Source organism: Pelophylax lessonae, assembly GCF_965119305.1.
Source record: "Pelophylax lessonae genome assembly, chromosome: 11".
NCBI lineage: Eukaryota > Metazoa > Chordata > Amphibia > Anura > Ranidae > Pelophylax > Pelophylax lessonae.
In genome coordinates, this window is record NC_138778.1 from 172,182,062 (window position 1) to 172,201,203 (window position 19,142).

Below are 19,142 nucleotides of genomic sequence, written 5' to 3' on the forward strand. Positions count from 1 at the left end.
ATTTAGGCCAATATGTATTCTTCTACATATTTGTCGTAAAAAAAAAAATCCTGATAAGCACATATTGGTTAGTTTGAACAAATGGTATATCGTCTACAAACGATGCAATATTTTTATGGAATTTTTATTTATTTATTTATTTCTAGTAGCCGGCGATCAGCAGTTTTCAGCGGGACTGCGACATTGCGGCGAAGAAATCGGACAACTAACTGACACTTTTGACACTTTTTGGGGACCAGTGACATTAATACAGTGATCAGTGCTAAAAAAATGCACTGTCACTGTACTAGTGTCAAGGCCTTACCTTGCCCTCCTGTTGGCAGCCATCTTGGACATAAACTCTGATTGCATCATCCCTTGTCTGCTGCCTGGATGTCGCACAGTGATGATGCTGCATATCTGACTATATCCATCACCTGATGGGTTGCAGTCCTGTCCCTTGCGTTTATGCTGTAAGGTGGGTGCATCTCTGCTAGCAGTCTTCTGTTCTCCATGTTCCTCAGTGTATGACCTGGCTTGGCTGACGACTCCCCTGGCTCTCAACTCTACATCCGCAGATGACCCGACATCGGTAGACTATCCGCTTCTGGACTCGACTGTGGCTTGGATGACTACCCGTTTCTGGACTCGATCCTGACTTGGATGACTATCTGCTTCTGGACTTCACCCCGGCTTGTTCCTGCTCTTACTTCCTTACTGCTGTGCGTTTATTGTTGTTTGCCCCAATAAACTGCTTTATTTTACCTGCATCCCCGTGTGGTCTGGTTTTCCTGACACCCTGACAACTAGTGACACTGGCAGGGAAGGGGGTTATCATCAGGAGCGATCAAAGGGTTATGTGTGTCCCTAGTGTGTGCTTGCTAACTGTGGGGGTTTGCTCTGACTGGGGGAAGACAGATATCAGTGTTCCTGCTTAGATCTCTGTCTTCTTCCCTGTCAAAATGGCAATATGCTTTGTTTACATAGGCAGATTGCCTTTCTGCCTCTCCCGAGGATGATCGCAGGTGGCTGAAGGATATCGGGTTAGTCTGACCTGTTGACATCCCCACTAGCCAATTATGGCACAATAGCACCTCCTACAGCACAATGGCACCATCTAGTGGCTATTGAACGAGATGACGAACAGGTAAGTTGTTTTGCACAATAGCGATACTTTACCACAGTTTATACATGGCGGCTGGTCCTATTCACCTATATATTTATCATCTAAATTTACATGTCAAAATGATTTGTAGATCCAGAGATATAGGCAACTGAAGTTATATAAACGTTTTGACTTTCCTGTAGCTTTAAAGTGTTGCTAAACCCATGTAGCAGGATTTCCAGGCATTGGGCCTGATGTGGGTCTGCCATGGTTACTGGTAACACTCTCAGCCCCTTTAAGCTGAATACCCAAGTGTGAGATTTGAGTCAAAGACCAGTCCAGCATCTTTGGTTTGTTTTGTTTATTTTATATTGTGGATAGGAGAAGGGATTGAGTGGGATACTCCTCTGGCTCAACTAGGTACAAAATGGGACACTTTGTAGAAAAATGCCTTTCAGCGCTGTCTTGACGCCGGCTGAATGCCGACCAACGCTTGCTGGCGCTTGAAAAACACTGACTTGCTGAGCTGTACTTGAACTTGACTTCTGACACTCTGGCTAGCTCAAAAGTCCCGAACACTGCTCCCTCCAGTCCTTGCTGACTGAGGTAGCCTCTGTATACTGCTTCTGCTGCTGCAACTCTCAACACTGCACACTGCATGCTGTACACTGTAACACTTCAGGGCCCAACCGCTTGCGCCCCCTCTGTACTTCAGGGTCCTCTCACTAGGCACCCCCTCTAAACTTCAGGGTCCACACACTGGCACCCTCTTTGCTCTTCAGGGTCAACACTGGCACCCCCTTTATACTTGCTCCTGCATTGGCTAGCTAGCTCCTGGATCCCTATGACCTTCACCCGGAGTGGTCCCCTCTCTCTAGGCAGACTCCCAGGGGCAGTTGCAGTACTCACGAACTGGGAATGCTTTCCTAAAACTGGACCCATCTCAGCTCCGCTGGTCCTCTGCACCAGATCCTCTCTGCAGCTCAGCTCAGCCTCTCACTAGGCAAGCCACCTGGGACACACAATTCCTCTGACAGGAGGAGAGAAAGCCGCACTCTCCCTCCTGGGACTCTGCTTCCCTCCAAAGACGCTGCGTCATGTGCTCCCCTCAAACTTATACCCACTCCCAGAATGCTGTGTGGCAGAATCTGCCTTTCTGGGGTAGATACAGGCCTGAGTGTGCCATTGGCTGGGTTTCATCCACTGCCCAATGAGAACCCTCTCATGGAGCACAGTGGAGAGACTCCCCAATCTCAACAGCCACACCTGGGAGACATGACAGCCCAACTGAAAATCATGACCCTGCTGATAAGCAGACAAGGCCCACTATACTTTACCTAGCACCTACCTTGTAGTGTGCTAACCCACAACAGTAAAATCAGTCTGTATATGCAGTAAATCATGCTTCTTATACTCACTAGGGAACCTAAGAGGTTATTCCTCTGCAATGTATATAAACGGCTCTTTGATGCTGTACCTTTGGAGTCAGGATGCACCTGATCAATTTTGTGTTTTAATAGAGTTTGTTTTCTTGGGAAGCATACATGTGATCAGCACAGGGCCAATCAGCACTGTCCAGACAGAGGGTCAGGAGTCATGCATCCTGATAGGACAGCTCAGTGCAGTATGAAAACTCCTCCTACAAGTCAGAATAGGAACTGATGAAAGTCACAAGACTACTATATACGGCTGATGAGAAAAGGTATTTAGCAGTTTATAGTTACTAAAATAATTGCATTTCCATGTTCTGTTTACTGTGCAGTGGTGCCGCCCCCCCATCCATGCGTCCGACCCCCTAATCTACATGCAGGGCGCCGGATGCATGGATTCCAATGGTTTTTTTTTTTTTAAGCACGTGATTAGAGCTGGTGTGGTCTGGGGAGTGGGGGGGTGGGTATGGTGTGGTCCGTCTGCCGCCCCCCGGCCCATGCATCACCAGCCGCCACTGGTACTGTGGGAGACCAGATATAGTGAATGCAGGCTCCTGGGTTTTGTAACTCTTTAAGATTGTCCCTGCCTCATTCTGCCTTTTAGCCACCTAAAGTGTTTGTTATGCTACCCCAACATTTGTATGATATGTGCCTGCTATACCATGTACTTGTATGAGAAAGTCTCCTGTTCTCTTTGTATTGCTTCCTTTGTGTGAAATCCCTGGTGTTCCTGACAGTTTTTCTGTACTTTCAGGTGTTACACTGATTTATCACTTAGCACGTATGAACGTAACATTAAAAATAATATCTGATGGTGGGTATACTTTAAACCCTCCAACCCCTCCTTTTGCATTTACCGTAAATTAAACCAAGAAATACAAGATGGTTTTGGCCACAGCTGGTGTGTAAGCCTTGGAACTCATACACTCTCCGACAGTCACTTAACATCTACCAAAGGTTTGAGATGGACTGACCTTTTATAATTCTAAAGAAAATAAGGTATGGTTAAAATAAGCTATTTATTTACAGTAAATAAAATGTACAAGCTCTAGAGAAGAATATTAAATTTTTTAATCTTCTAAAATGAAAAGGGGGATTTTGTCATGTAACCGTTAACCCTATAAACCTATCACCTGACACGACCATAAGGTCAGCACTTTCTCCAGGCTGTAAGTGAGTCAGAGACAGCCCTGTCTCCTTTGGATTCTCCTGCAAAGAGGTTTAACAGGTGATTGGTCCGAGTTTATAAGCAGCTTTACACGTGAAAAGTTTATATAATCTTTGACTGGCTGTAAGGCAAGAAAACACCTGCTTTATCCATTCCTCCCAGGCTGCAGTTTCCATTAGAGAACTGGATAGTAGAGTCGAGTGAGCCGTTCAGTATTAAATATGCTGCTATCTGGAGTAGACATCCTAAGCCTGCTTTACTACAAATGTACCTGCTAATGAGGGTACGCAGTATTCACACTCCCCTATTGTAGGATAATGCCCTACTCAAGCCATTCTTAAGCAGGGTTCCTCCAGAGGTTGCTAGGGGTTCCTTTAGCTGTGGCTGATTGACCTCCCATCTGGACTTGGAAAGTTCTCTGTCCATTGCCAAAGCCAACATAACACCAATATTCTTTTTAGCTGTCTATAAAAGCGGCATTCTGATCACCACTTTAAGTTGAGTTGTATTCTTCCCATTGACTACCAATGCAAGGGGCATTCTTCCCAACCTTGAAAATGATTTTAAGGGTTCTTCTTGGGTAAAACAGTTGAGAAAGCTGTCTTACTGACTTATACATACCTGTATAATGGCAAACATGCCCTTTGATAATCAATTTCCACCAATGGTTTGTGGTAAAGGTTTCCATAATAACTCAAAATAAGAGTAACTATTCTATGGATGATCTGGGTAATAAACTGTAGTTTTTATCTGGATAGTTGAGACTTTTGGGTTCTTTACCAATCCACCTATCGGGACAGGGGCCCTCTTTCTAGCCATGCTTTGGAGCACCACATGTGTTATGCCTTGATGGCATAGCTTTAATTATGTAGAAAAAAAAGTCCTGATAAAGCCTTGTGCTGTCTCATCAATTTTAAATAGAGCTGTAGGCAAAACATTTTTTTATTTTTTTATTTTAGATAGCATAAGGCTTATTTTTGCCATCTTTGTCCCATTGGGGAGATTTACCTTCACTCCCTGTCCCCTAGCCAAAACAGGAAGTGAGAGGAAATCCCTGCTAATTAAGGGAATCTCTTGGGGACCTCCAGGTTACATGGCCCTTATTTGGACTTAACCACTTCCTTAATGCACTATAGCCGAAAGCTATCTACAGCGTGGCTCTGTTGTTCTGGAAGGACACCCAGGGGTGTCCTCCCAGAACCATGCCCCTCACACATCCCCTGGGGTGCGCATTCACCACGTTCTGTGTTTGCTGTGTCCCTCGGACACAGCCGATCACAGATCATGGTAACTGACCGATCACAACAGCCCTTAACCATGTGATCAGCTGTGTCCAATCACAGCTGATCCCAATGTAAATAGACTTTTTGGTTATCGGTAATACTTTCCTCACACGCTGTCACAATGTGAGGAGTGGAGAGAGGGTAACTGGCAATCCTGACAGGGGACATGCATACAGATAATCAGGGCATTGATCATCACTACCCCGGTTATCAGTGCAGCCCCATCAGTGCCAATCAGTGCTCATCAATGCTGCCCATCAGTGCCGCCTATGAGTGCCCATCGGTGCCGCCCATAAGTGCCCATCAGTGCCCCCATTGTTTGATTATCAGTACCGCCCATAAGTGCCCATCAGTGCCCCCATTGTTTGATTATCAGTACCGCCTATCAGTGCTCATCAGTGCAGCCTCTTCAGCACACATCAGCGAAGGAGAAAAATTACTTATTTGCAAAATTTTTAAAACAAAAGCTAAAAAAATTTTTTCTTTTTCAAAATTTTCTGTACTTTCTCATTTGTTTAGCAAAAAAGAAAAAACACAATGGTAATTAAATACCACCAAAATAAAGCTTTATCTGTTTTTTTTTTTAAATTATACAAATTTTATATGTTTTTATACAGTGTTGCACCGCACGATTGTCCTTCAAAGTGTGACAGTTCTGAAAGCTGAAAATTGGCCTGGTCCGGATATATAAGTGCCCAATAAGCAAGTGGTTAATAAAAGCCAAATTTGAGTTATTGAGTCATGATAAGATCATGTACTATATCATCAAAATAAGCCAATGGCAAAGCACAGGTTTACTTAACCACTTAAGCCCCGGAAGATTTTACCCCCTTCCTGACCAGGGCCTATTTTGCGATTCGGCACTGCGTGACTTTAACGGACAATTGCGCGGTCGTGCGATGCTGTACCTAAACGAATTTGACGTCCTTTTTTTCCCACAAACAGAGCTTTCTTTTGGTGGTATTTGAGCACCTGTGCGATTTTTTGATCATGCGCTATAAACAAAAAAACAGCTTCAATTTTGCAAAAATAACAATATTTTTCACATTTTTGTATATGAAATTCCCCCCAAAAAATGTAAAAATCTAAATTTTTTATCATTTTAGGCCAATTTTTTTTTACCATATGTTTGGTAAACAAAATTGCAAAAAGCGTATTTTGATTGGTTTGCGCAAAAGTTATAGCGTTTACTAACAAAGGGAAAGATTTTTGTCATTTTTGTTGTTTTTTTTTAACGCGTAATGGCGGCGATTTGCGATTTTTTTTTTTGCGGGACTGCAACATTGGGGCGGACAGATTGGACCCTTGACTGACATTTTTGACACTTTTGGGGTTACCAGTGACATTACTACAGTAATCAGTGCTATACATATGCACTGTTACTGTAAAAATGACACTGGCAGTGAAGGGGTTAACTTTTTTTGAGAGGGAGGGGTTAAGTGTGTCCCTAGGGGCGTGTTTCTAACTGTGATTGGCTGTGGCTTGATGTGTAAGAACAGTGATCAACGGTCCTACATAGCAGAAGCGTATGATCACCATTCTTACACAGGGGAGAATGACAGGCGGCTTCGTTTACATTAGCCGCCTGCCTTTCTCCCGGTGTAAAGGACGATCGCGAGTGCCCGGCGGACATCGGGTCCGCCGGGCACACGCGCGGGAGAGTCCGTGACCGCGCGGGAGCGCGCCTCCGGCGGCGCGCGCTCGCTCCCTAGAGCCTCACAGGCTAGCGACGTAGCCCTACGTCGCTTTGCCTGTGAGGGGCTGACTGCCGCCGTAAATAGTCGTGCGGCGGTCGGCAAGTGGTTAATGGAACACAGTCTACATCGTTGTACCATATATACCAATTCTGAGATATACGGTAGTACTACTATTAAAAGGACAAACAGAACCATGGTCAGTTGATGATCTGTATGATATGACTCCTATCCAGATAGCATAGATGCTTTGGGACCCCCCATCATACCAATTTCTTATTGATCCCTTTCCCACCTGTGCTTTGTAGCGTGGATTCCAATGTGCTGTGGTATGATGGCATAACTGTCCTTATTTGGTCTTTATTAGGTCCTCATTTCAAATTAGTGAAGCCCAAATATAGGTTACAATGTCTTGCTGTGCCATTAATATATTTTAAGTCATGGGAAAAACACTAGTTCATTTTATGAGAGACAGTCTAGAATTCTGGTACTATTCATTCTGGGATATACGTAGGTTAGCATTAAATAAATACATTGAAATAATTTGGTAATGATAATCAAAAGCAAAGGATATGTAGAAGGCATCAATGGCAGCAGCTGTGAATAAGATCATTTTTACTCACCTACGTTTTAAGTGATGTTAGGTCATTTAGCACCTCTACACTCTTCCAATCTTAGCCTATTCACAAAAAAAGGGTTAACCCGTCCTGCCCTTTTTTTGGTTTGAACATCTGCAATTTAGAAAACGGTTACATTATAGGATTAGTCTTTGGCTCTAAGTGTCTGCGGATATGCCACATACACATGTAGTGCAGTCAGCGATACACCTTGTCCTCATTAGAGAGGTGCAGGTCACAGCCTGTGCGGCATGTCTGCTGGAGCAATCATAGAATGGTAAAAATATCATACAACCCCCTTCATTCTTTACCCTTCTACCAGTGCACCTCACTGGCCTCTAAATCACATATTTTCCATAGAACTGTAGATCTGATATTGTTCATATTTCTTAAAGGGTCAGTCCACCCAAAACTGATATTAAGCAGGTCCAGGAATTTATTGCCTCACATTATCTTCCCTGGCAATACCTTCATCTGCTTTTTTCCTTTTTCTTTTTTTTGAGAGGACAGCACTATCTTTTTTCAGGCATCATCCAGGGTCACTATGTACACTATATTGTCAAAAGTATTGGGACACCTACCTTTACACGCACATGAACTTTAATGACATCCCAGTCTTAGTCCGTAGGGTTCAGTTTTGAGTTGGCCCTCCCTTCGCAGCTATAACAGCTTCAACTCTTCTGGGAAGGCTGTCCACAAGGTTTAGGAGGGTGTCTATGGCAAAGTTTGACCATTCTTCCAGAAGTGCATTTGTGAAGTCAGGCACTGAAGTTGGACGAGAAGGCTCACAGTCTCCACTCAAATTCATCCCAAAGGTGTTCTATCGGGTTGAGTTGAGGACTCTGTGAAGGCCAGTCAAGATCCTTTACCCCAAGCTCGCTCATCCATGACTTTGTGGAACTTGCTTTGTACACTGATCCAAATCATTTAGTGGAAGGGGGATTATAGTGTGGGGTTATTTTTCAGGGGTTGAGTTTGGCCCCTTAGTTCCAATGAAGAGAATTATTAAGGTATCAGCATACCAAGAAATTTTGGACAATTTCATGCTCCCAACTTTGTGGGAACAGTTTGGGGGTGGCCCCTTCCTGTTCCAACATGACTGCGCACCTGTGCACAAAGCAAGGTCCATAAAGACATGGATGAGCGAGTTTGGGGTGGAGGAACATGACTGGCCTGCACCAGTCTTGACCTCAACCCGATAGAACACCTTTGGGATGAATTAGAGCGGAGACTGCAAGTCAGGCCTTCTTGTCCAACATCAGTGCCTGACCTCACAAATGCACTTCTGGAAGAACGGTCAAACATTCCCATAGACACAACCCTAAAACCTTGTCGACAGCCTTCACAGAAGAGTTGAAGCTGTTTGAGCTGTAAAGGGTGGACCAACTCAATATTGAACCTTACGGACTAAGATTGGGATGCCATTAAAGTTCAAGTGCGTGTAAAGGCAGTTGTCTCAATACTTTTGACAATATAGTGTATTTTTGGGACTCAGTTTCTGATTTAAAGATGACACTTAAAGCGGAGCTCCAGCCATTTCACTCACCTGTCCAACGGTCCAGCGATGCGGCCGCCCGAAGCCTCGATCCTCTCCCTCGGCGCCGGCATCACTGCTGTGGGCACCTGGCTGTGACAGTTTGCGGCTTCACAGCCGGGTACCCACTGCGCATGCGCGAGTCGCGCTGCGCATCTTGATTGGCCGGCAATCTTCTGGGACCTCTGACATGTCCCAGAAGTTGCAGGGAGGGAGAAGGAGAAGAGAACTTCCGTTCAGGGCGCCGCGGTGGGACATGTCAAAACTAGGTACCCGCTCCCCCCCCCCCAAAAAATGACATGCCAAATGTGGAATGTCAGGGGGTTAGAATACCTAAAGCGGAAGTTCCATTTTTGGGTGGAACTCCGCTTTAAGTCATTATGACTGTGCAATTCCTCGCTCCCCTTGTAACATCATCTGAGCCTAGGCAAAGTCACTCAAGTGGAACTCAAGGGTTGCGGTACAGCTTTTATTCTTATTATATTACAAGATTTATAGAGCACCAATAGTTTCTGCAGCACCCTACAAACTATACAATACTAGAGTCAAGAGATACTAAATGTAATAACTGTGTGAGGATGAGTAGATGAAGAAATTAGGGGCCGGATTGGCCTTCCTGATAAGATGAGTTTTCAGGGATCAGCGGACAGAGTGAGACACATATTGGTTGGGGTGGTGTTTCAGAGAATGGAAGAAGCTCTTGAGAAGTCCTCGAGCCCAATATTTGAGGAGTTGATGGGGGAGCTAGAGAGCAGGCAGATTGGAAGGGCAGAGAGGACAGTTTAGGTGACAGTTTGTGACGGGTTAGTGATGAAGCACAGAGTTATGGATAGCTTAGCATGTTGGTGCCATTTTAAATATTATTCTTTGGGCTTGTAGACCTCTTGTCCTCAATAGGGGCTACTATGTCAATTTTGTTTTTGGCTGAGCTGCAGTTAGCTCAGACCGATTGTATATTGTTTCACCTGGTTTTTCCCTAAACTTGAAGTGTTACTAAACCCAGGAACCTGCATTCACTATATCTGGTCTCCCACAGTACACAGAACATGGAAATGCAATTATTTTAGTAAATATAAACTGCTAAATGCCTTTTCTCATCAGCAGTATATAGCAGTCTTGTGACTTCTATCAGTGTCTGGTTAAAGCTTGTAGGAGGACTTATCTTCTGACTGTCTTATGAGGCTGCATAAACCCTGACCCTCTGTCTGGACAGTGCTGATTGGCCCTGTGCTGATCACATGCACCTCCCAAAAAAAAAAAAACTCTCTAGCAATACACATCAAACTGAGCATGTGCAGAATGACTCCAGGAGTCAGTACTGTCAGGAGATGAATTGGGCCAAGTGGAAGAAGGGGAGAACCAGAGAAGACAGAATCAAACAGACTTTTTACACAATGTGCAGGATTAACCCCTTAGGTTCCACAGTGAGTATAACAACCATGCTTTACTGTATATACAGACTCATTTTACTGATGTGGGTTTAGCCCCCATGTCAAATGCATGCCAAATCGCAGACTATTGCTGGCAATGGCACTGTCCCAATGGGTGCGATTGCTAACTTTGTGGTGCTACGATTTCTTTTGGCAACTTCGGGGGCAATTTCAAGAGACATCTGTGCATGACCCCCCACAGATCTCTCACTATCACCAGTAGATTGCACTGGTATCACTGGTCATAGTATGAGATTTCACAAACAAAACTAAGTTAGGAATATCTTTCTTTTTCTTCAGCCAATCCAGTAGGAGGTTTATGCCACTGGTGAATGCTGGGGAAGGATATAAATAGTTGAGACAGAGCATGTGCTCACTCTTTTCCCCTTGGGTAAGGCCTAGGGAGGTGCTGCTGATTGGAGCTCTGCTATGAAGCCCAATGGCCTGTTTTGGGCCTAGCGTATGCTAAAGTGCCTGCCCGGTCTGGAGGAAGCTGTGCCATGGTGGAGAGTCAGGGGAGGTCCCTTGCTGGAGAGAGCCAGGAAGAAGGTTGGTGTTTTCAGAAGAGCCCAGTTACTCTGAAAGGCACTGAAATTTGGGAATGTGTTTACAGTGTTGCCGGGTCAGATTAAAGGTTCTGACACTGAATCTGAACATTGATTTGGATCTGGAGAGTCTTTAAGTGATCTGCTATGGCATCTTGGCCCCCTAACCCTTATCTCCTTAACCATTTTGCAATAAAACTTTGAAAAGCCAAAGTGACTGGTGCCCAATATCTTTTCTCGGTCCCCCATTTTAGCCAGGGACACATCCCTGAGGTTGAATAGGGTGGCACAGTGGTGCAGTGGTTAGCACTTTCACCTAGCAGCAAGAGGGTCGCTGGTTCGAATCTCAACCATGACACTACCTGCCTGGAGTTTGCATGTTCTCCCTGTGCCTGTGTGGGTTTCCTCCGGGTACTCCGGTTTCCTCCCACACTCCAAAGACATGCTGGTAGGTTAATTGGATCCTGTATAAAAATTGGCCCTACTGTGTATGTATGTCAGTTAGGGACCTTAGATTGTAAGCTCCTTGAGGGCAGGGACTGATGTGAATATGCAATGTATATGTAAAACGCTGTGTAAATTAACAGCGCTATACAAGTACCTGAAATAAATAAATAAATGCTAGCCTGGCCCTTAAGGTGTCTTTCTGCCTTTGGGGCGCCATAGGGGTGCTACAGGATTGGAAGCCAACGAAAGGATCAGCAGAGAGGTGTGGTGGATACTGAGTTTGTCTCGGTAGAAGCTAAAAATGATAATGTTGCTGAATAGTATGATGTTAGCACTTTATTCGACCAGACTTGTAAAGCTAATGAACTCATTCAACTTTCAAGCTCCTTTGAGTAAATCATTGAGTGGTTCCATCATTTCTGCACGTTCAGGCCAACCACCATCTTGTCTTCTACGGCGTGCTTTAGATATTGCCTAAACGCCTATTATTCCTTTCCAGGGTTATAAATGACTTCAAACTTGTTCTGCCTATCTCTTGACAGGCAATAAGTGCAGATTGTTAGCCAGATTGTAAAAGCAAGGCCCAGCAATAGTACATCTTCAAGGCTTTAGATGGGACGGGATGACAGGTCGATATGTTCATTACGTTTCTCTGCTGCCTGAGCTCATTTGGCTTGTGGTTTTCTGCCTAAAGCCTCCTCCACTTATTACCTGCAGCATGCCTCATAGAACAAAGTGCTGCCAATGAGAGAATTTATGGGAGCTTGTTAGATGCTTTCAATCTATCAGTAGTAAAGATTATCGCTCTTACCTCCCGTTCTACTCCCATTCATTTACCTGGATCCCCCTAGTGCCTCGTTTCTTCTTGGAATCCCAGCCCAGACATTTTCAATCAGGAAGGTGTTCCGCTCTCTTTTCATGTGCCGTCTTTGCAGCTCCGCGTGCTATAAAATTAATAACCATAATTGATCTATCCTAACAGGCTAAGGGCTTTTTATTTTGGTGCAAAATGGAGCTACCAGGATTTCCAGCTAATAATGTTTTTTTTTTTGTAAATAAAGAACAAAATCAGGTATTTAACCACTTTACGACCGCTCACATTGCTGCTACTGTGGCAAAGTGGCTCGTTATCGTCCAGCGACGTAGACCTACGTCGCTGGACCCCTACCCTTGTGGGCGGCGCGCGCGCGCCGCCGGAGGCTCGCTCCCGCTGTTTTCAGTCACAGTGGGAGTCGGGCCAGGGGAGGAGTGGCGATGATCACCGCTGCTCTTCCCCGATCATCGCGGATCGAGTGTGGAGATCCACCCGCTTGTGTAAACAAAGCCGGCGGAACTCCTAAGTGACAGGCAGGGTCAGATTGCAGGATTCAGCATAGCTGAACCTGCGATCTGTGCCTGTGTCACATAGTCCCCTCCCCCCACACACGTCAGTAAGCACCAGGCATACATTAACCCCTTTATCACCAATAAAAATGAACCCCTTCCCTGCCAGTGTAATTTTTACAGTAACAGTGCATATTTATAGCACTGATTACTGTAGTAATGTCACTGGTACCCCCAAAAGTGTCAAAAATGTCAATCAAGGGTCCGATCTGTCCGCCGCAATGTCACAGTCCTGCAAAAAAAATCGCAGATCGCCGCCAGATCGCCGCCATTACTAGTTAAAAAAAAAACAATAAAAATGACATAAATTTCCCGTAGTTAGTAGCTGCGATAACTTTTGCGCAAACCACTTATTGTGATTTTTTTTACCAAAAATATGTAGCAGAAAACAAATTGGCAAAAAAAGTAAAAAAAATTTGATTTTTACATTTTTTGGGGGGAATTTCATATAAAAAAATGTGAAAAATGTTGTTATTTTTTCAAAATTGTCATAGAAACATAGAATGTGTCGGCAGATAAGAACCATTTGGCCCATCTAGTCTGCCCAATATATCTGAATCCTATGAATAGTCCCTGGCCCTATCTTGTCGCTCTTTTTTTGTATATAGCGCAAAAAGTAAAAATCACACAGGTGATCAAATGCCACCAAAAGAAAGCTCTGTTTGTGGGAAAAAAATTACATCAATTTAATTTGGGTACAGCATCGCACGACCGCGCAATTGTCCGTTAAAGTAACTCAGTGCCGAATCGCAAAATATGGCCTGGTCAGGAAGGTAAAATCGTCCGGTCTTAAAGCGGTTAAAAATACGCTCATTGAGAATTCTTTTGTCAAAGACATGTAGCTAAATACATTTTGGCCTAAATATATGACAAAAATTGAATATATTGGATATTTTTCAACTGTCAAAGTAGAAAAATATTGTTATTTTTTCAAAATTGTCGCATGCTTTTATTAATATCGCAAAAAATTTAAAAGTGCAGAGGTGATCAAATACCACCAAAAGAAAGCGTTGTTTGTGGGAAAAAAAGGACATAAATTTCATTTGGGTATGGCGTTGCATGACCGCGCAATTGTCAGTTAAAGTCGCACAGTGCCGAATCGCAAAAAGTGGCCTGGACGTAAAGCAGGAAAATCCTCCGGTGGTAAAGTGGTTAAGTTCTTTCAGATTGTCTTTTTCCAGCTCTTCTTATTTTGCAGTGGTTTCTGATCACCTTTGTCTAAGCCATCCTTTCTCTATTCTTTTCACCCCCTATAATTCCCTACAATCATAAAGTTCCTCTTCCAGTCTGTTCTGGTCTTCAATATTTCAGGACTTCCACTGACTTTCAGCTGGCCTCCATAATAGATAATCATCAATATTTAGACCTTCTCCTTTCCATTATTCCCTTTTTTCCTGAAGTTCTACATGTATCTCTAGATCCCCCATGACCCCATCCCAGCTGTTTCTTCTCCAGGGGTCTAACCGCGGTCACATCTTCCCCTCGCCTTCTTTATTTTATTATCCTGATACGGTATAATGGCTAATCTGAAACATAACCCAATTTCCTGACAGCGTGTAATCATCTGTCTACATATGTAGCCTCCATTCCCACTTATTCCCTGACACTAAATAATCACCATAGCTGGAACCAATCCAATTCTCTTATACTTTGTAATATCACTCTGCTCCACTCTGTACACTGTGCTGTATGTGATATACTATGCTGTGTACATTGTGCTGTATGTCATATGCTATGCTGTGTACACTGTGCTGTATGTGATATACTATGCTCTGTACACTGTGCTGTATGTCATATGCTATGCTGTGTACACTGTGCTGTATTTGATATACTATGCTCTGTACACTGTGCTGTATGTGATATACTATGCTGTGTACAGTGTGTTGTATGTGATATACTACGCTCTGTACACTGCGCTGTATGTGATATACTATGCTGTGTACACTGTGCTGTATGTAATATACTATGCTCTGTATACTGTGCTGTATGTGATATACTACACTCTGTACACTGCGCTGTATGTGATATACTATGCTGTCTACACTGTGCTGTATGTGATAAACTATGCTCTGTACACTGTGCTGTATGTGATATACTATGCTGTGTACAGTGTGTTGTATGTGATATACTATGCTCTGTACACTGTGCTGTATGTGATATACTATCCTGTGTACACTGTGCTGTATGTGATATACTATGCTGTATACACTGTGCTGTGTGTGATATACTATGCTGTGTACACTGTGCTGTATGCGATATAGTATGATGCTGTGTACACTGTGCTGTATGTGATATACTATGCTGTATACACTGTGCTGTGTGTGATATACTATGCTCTGTACACTGTGCTGTATGTGATATACTATCCTGTGTACACTGTGCTGTATGTGATATACTATGCTCTGTACACTGTGCTGTATGTGATATACTATGCTCTGTACACTGTGCTGTATGTGATATACTATCCTGTGTACACTGTGCTGTATGTGATATCTCTGCTCTGTACACTGTGCTGTATGTGATATCTCTGCTCTGTACACTGTGCTGTATGTGATATCTCTGCTCTGTACACTGTGCTGTGTTTATTTACTCGACACTGCTCGACTCTATACTCTGTGCTGTATGTGATATTTCCACTCTGTACTGTGCTTTATGTGATATACTATGCTGTGTACACTATTCTGTATATGATATACTATGCTCTGTACACTGTGCTGTATGGGATATACGATGCTGTGTACACTGTGCTCTGTTTATTTACTCCACACTGCTCCACTCTGTACACTGTGCTGTATGTGATATACTATGCTGTGTAAACTGTGTTCTGTGTTATATACTCCACTCTGCTGTACTCCGTTCAAGTGTTGTAAGTCATATACTCTGCACTGCTCCTCTCTGTACACTGTGTTGTATGTTATATGCTACACACTGTTGTGCTCTGCACACTGTGCTGTGTTATATACTCCAATCTGTACACTGTGTTTTATGTTATATGTTCCACATTGCTTCACTCTGTACACTATGCTGTATGTTATATATAGTGTGCACTGCTGTACTCTGTACACTGTGTTGTATATTATATGCTACACACTGCTGTGCTCTGTACACTGTGCTGTATGTTATATACTCCACTCTGTACACTGTGTTTTATGTTATATGTTCCACATTGCTCTACTCTGCACACTATGTTGTATGTTATATACTCTGCATTGCTCTATTCTGTTCACTGTGTAGTATGTTATATACTCCACACTGCTCTACTGTGTACACTGTGCTGTATGCTATATACTCCACATTGCTGTTCTCAGCCATAAGTATGGACCATTTAAAAGGAATGAAAAGGGCCGTTGCAAACAAGTGCACTAAAAAGAGGACCAAACCAAAAATGGTTGCTTGCAAAAGTGCTGGGTAGAGCCACACAGTAAAGCTATTGGTAGAGTAAGTATTTCACCTTCCTGGCTGTATTCAGGGATGTAGAGGTGGACAGTGGCTTATTAGTTAGTTATACCCTCTTAGGTAAAAAACATATAATGCTACTAACCTCAGCACTTACCATGTTTCATGTGTGCCCTTCTCATTAAATGTTTAATTTGTCTTTATTTCCCTTGCCCAAATTTTCCCTAGAGTATTTTCTTTTTTCGGGTAGTTACGCTGCTTTGCGGGGTCCCATAGAGACCCACTATAGCCCTCCTTCCATGGGTGCTCCTGACTGGGAGCTGTATAGCTGTGGATCCAGACACTGCATGCACCAATATCGATATCCAAACCTATAGCCCAGGGGCCTCCAAACATTTTAATATAAGGGCCACATTGTATATTTTATAAATATTTGTGGGACAGAAAAAATCCAAATTAGTGTCCCCCCTTCCATCAGGGTCCCCATCTTAACTCTCACTTGCATCTAAGTCCTCATCAGCGTCCCCCCTTCCCTTTAGAATCCCAATCATAATTGCCATTTCCATATGGGTCCCCATCAGAGTCCCCTGCTTCCAATAGGTTCCCCGTCAGAGTCCCCTCTTCCATCAGGTTCTCCATCATTGCCCCCCCTTTCATCAGGTTCTCCATCATTTTCCCTCCTTCCATCAGGTTCTTCATCATTGTCCCTCCTTCCACCAGTTTCTTTATCATTGTCCCCCATCTTCCATCAGGTTCTCCATCATTGTCCCACTTCCATCAGGTTCTTTAGCATTGTCCCCCCTTTCCATCAGGTTATTTATCATTGTCCCTCCTTCCACCGGGGTTTTTTTATCATTGTCCCCCCTTCCATCAGGTTCTCCATCATTGTCCCCCCCTTCCATCAGGTTCTTTATCATTGTCCCCCCTTCCATCAGGTTCTCCATCATTGTCCCCCTTCCACCAGGTTCTTCATCATTGTCCCCACCTTCCATCAGGTTCTTTATCATTGTCCCCCCCCCCTTCCATCAGGTTCTCCATCATTTTCCCTCCTTCAAACAGGTTCTTCATCATTGTCCCCCTGCCATCAGGTTCTTCATCATTGTCCCCCTTTCCATTAGGTTCTTCATCATTGTCCCACTTCCATCAGGTTCTCCATCATTGCCCCCCCCCCCTCCATCAGGTTCTTCATCATTGTCCCCCTGCCATCAGGTTCTTCATCATTGTCCCCCTTTCCATTAGGTTCTTCATCATTGTCCCACTTCCATCAGGTTCTCCATCATTGCCCCCCCCCCTTCCATCAGGTTCTTCATCATTGTCCCCCTTTCCATCAGGTTCTCCATCATTGTCCCTTCTTCCATTAGGTTCTCCATCATTGTCCCCCTGCCATCAGGTTCTCCATCATTGTCCCCCTGCCATCAGGTTCTCCATCATTGTCCCCCTGCCATCAGGTTCTCCATCATTGTCACTCTTCCATCAGGTTCTTCATCATTGTCCCCCTGCCATCAGGTTCTTCGTCATTGTCCCCCCTTTCCATCAGGTTCTCCATCATTGTCCCCCTTCCATCAGGTTCTCCATCATTGTCCCCCTTCCATCAGGTTCTCCATCATTGTCCCCCTTTCCATCAGGTTCTCCATCATTGTCCCCCTTCCATCAGGTTCTCCATCATTGCCCCCCCCCCCTTCCATCAGGTTCTTCATCACTGTCCCCCTTTCCATCAGGTTCTCCATCATTGTCCCTCCTTCCATCAGGTTCTTCATCATTGCCCCCCCCCTTCCATCAGGTTCTCCATTATTGCCCCCCCCCTTCCATCAGGTTCTTCATCATTGCCCCCCCCTTTCCATCAGGTTCTCCATCATTGTCCCTCCTTCCATCAGGTTCTCCATCATTGTCCCCCTTCCATCAGGTTCTCCATCATTGCCCCCCCTTCCATCAGGTTCTTCATCACTGTCCCCCTTTCCATCAGGTTCTCCATCATTGTCCCTCCTTCCATCAGGTTCTTCATCATTGCCCCCCCCCTCCATCAGGTTCTCCATTATTGCCCCCCCCTTCCATCAGGTTCTTCATCATTGCCCCCCCCCCCTTCCATCAGGTTCTCCATCATTGTCCCTCCTTCCATCAGGTTCTCCATCATTGTCCCCCTGCCATCAGGTTCTCCATCATTGCCCCCCCCCCCCTTCCATCAGGTTCTCCATCATTGTCCCTCCTTCCATCAGGTTCTCCATCATTGTCCCCCTCTTCCATCAGGTTCTCCATCATTGTCCCTCCTTCCATCAGGTTCTCCATCATTGTCCTCCTTCCATCAGGTTCTCCATCATTGTCCCTCTTGCATTAGGGTCTCCGTCATAGTCCCCCTTACATCAGGGTCCTCATCAGTGTCCCCCATTACATCAGAAGCAGAAACTGCCTTTGCTGACCTTAATCCTTAATCAATGTACATTGAGGATACGACACTGACCCAAGCTGGTAAAATCGTGTAGGGCACCAGATGTGGCCCACGGGCCAATGTTTGAAGACCCCTAGTTTAGCTAATATACATTCACTGGCCACTTTATTAGATACACCGGTTTAATTGCTTGATAACACAAATGCTAATCAGCCAATCACATGGCAGCAACTCAATGCTTTTAGGCATCTGAACGCGGTGAAGACGACTTGCTGAAGTTCAAACCGAGCATCAGAATGCAGAAGAAAGGGGAGTTAAGTGACTTTGAACGTGGCATGGTTGTTGGTGCCAGACAGGTTCGTCTGAGTATTTCAAAAACTACTGATCTACTGGGAATTTCACGCACAACCATCTCTAGGGTTTACAGAGAATGGTCCGAAAAAGAGAAAATATCCAGGGAGTGACAGTTGCGTGGACAAAAATGCCTTGTTGATGTCAGAGGTCAGAGGAGAATCAGCAGACTGGTTTGAGAAGATAGAAAGGACAAGTAGGAGGAGCATGAGTGAAGACACTGGCACACCGCATGTCCATATATAGGAAAACGCATGGATATTGAAGCAATAAGCAGCACCTATTATGGGCTTATAAATTAGGAACTTATTATTAATTGGGAGAAATTGTGACTGTTTTAAGCACTTGTCATTTTCATTTTTTGGGCACATTCATATGAATTTATTCACTGCATTTT